The sequence below is a fragment of the Podarcis tiliguerta genome (genome assembly GCF_965153285.1).
Source record: "Podarcis tiliguerta genome assembly, chromosome: 3".
Taxonomy (NCBI): domain Eukaryota; kingdom Metazoa; phylum Chordata; class Lepidosauria; order Squamata; family Lacertidae; genus Podarcis; species Podarcis tiliguerta.
In genome coordinates this window covers 101609318-101610743 of record NC_139536.1, presented here as the reverse complement: position 1 = coordinate 101610743, position 1426 = coordinate 101609318, and the positions used below count along the sequence as shown (strand labels likewise).

Genomic DNA, 1426 nt, shown 5'->3' with positions numbered 1-1426 from the left:
TCCAACTTGTCTTCTGTTTCTGTCTTTTGCTATATGCGCAAGTTAGTTAGTCTTATTGGTCAGAAACATGACAAAGCTGTGAAGGAAATTTAAGAACTTGGCACTTCTTAAACCTTCTCTCTAAACTTCTATTCATTACCCAGGTTTTTTATATGTATGTATATAAAACCTATTGTGGCACTCTGCAAATGTGAATATAAAAGCCTGAAAGCAGCTTAGCCAACATGGTTTACCTTGTTCCCAAGGAATCTTAAGAAGGGATAACATTTTCTTGTAAAACTGCATATCACATTATATTTGTGTTTGCGATGTAAATGTGTCGTGTTCTTTTAGGGTTTTGCCATAGCCTAGAATCCTATTTCTTCAAATAAATGCTGGGATTCTCAGTACTGTAACAACTATGGAAGGCACTGATAAAGCCTTGCCGTGACTAAATAAAATTGGCTGTTTTGTATTAGCAGATCAGTATATATATCTAGCAATGCATGCAAGTTTCACTTTCCTATAAGCCTTACTACTGTACAACTTTCCTCCGAGATCTAAGACTATTCTCCTATGCATACTTAGGGTTAAATCAGTGAGACTTTACCATGTTATAATGAAAACTAAGGTTAAAGCTACAATTCTATGCACATTTACCAGGAAATAAATCCTACAGAACTCAATGGGACTTACTTTTGAGCAGACGGGTCTAGACCCGTGCTGTATTATTATTATTATTATTAATATTATTATTATTATTATCATCATCATCATCATTATTATTGCTATTATTATTTATATCCCGCCCTATTCCCAGAGGTTTCAGGGCAGTTCACAGAAAAGATCACAACATATATCAATAAAAACAACAACCCAATAACACCCCCCCCCCCGAAAAGAGCCACATTTTTAAAGGGCATAGGATGTCAAAAAGATCAACCAAAGGCCTGGTTAAAAAGGAACGTTTTTGCCTGGCGCCTAAAGGTGTATAAAGAAGGCGCCAGGCAAACTTCTCTGGGGAGAGCATTCCACAGACGGGGAGTCACTGCAGAGAAGGCCCGTCAAAAGGTAAGAAATGGGACTCACAGTACTCTTCTGATCTACATCCCTAAACTGGTTTGAACATTCACGACTCAAAGCTCAAGATGAATTCACTTTCCTACGCATATCACAATGGGTATCCTGTGAAGAAAGTGGTTGAAGACTGTAGCCAGAACAGCACCCTCTAGATATTATAAGACAATTCTCATCATTTCATTGAAAGAGGTGGGTTTGCTTAGTGTGGAGAAGGGATGTTTAAAAGGGAAACATCCAATACCACATCCTAATATTACTATGGAAGGAGCATCAGCATGCTGAAGGGTTTTGTACCTTGGCTGTCCTGGGAGACAGGAAGGGGAGGAAGACAATGCAAGATAATACTTTCTCCAGAGGGCATGCTTAA

General features: G+C 38.4%; 1 protein-coding gene and 1 long non-coding RNA gene across 2 annotated transcripts in view; both read left to right on the top strand.

Annotated features, from left to right (window-relative positions):
* LOC310673482 overlaps nucleotides 1–1426 on the top strand; it is a 214663-nt gene that overhangs the window by 32342 nt on the left and 180895 nt on the right. The gene's annotated exons all lie outside the window — the stretch shown is intronic.
* The window catches only part of KCNS3 (potassium voltage-gated channel modifier subfamily S member 3), a 442125-nt gene that overhangs the window by 352787 nt on the left and 87912 nt on the right, over nucleotides 1–1426 (top strand). The window lies entirely within an intron of this gene.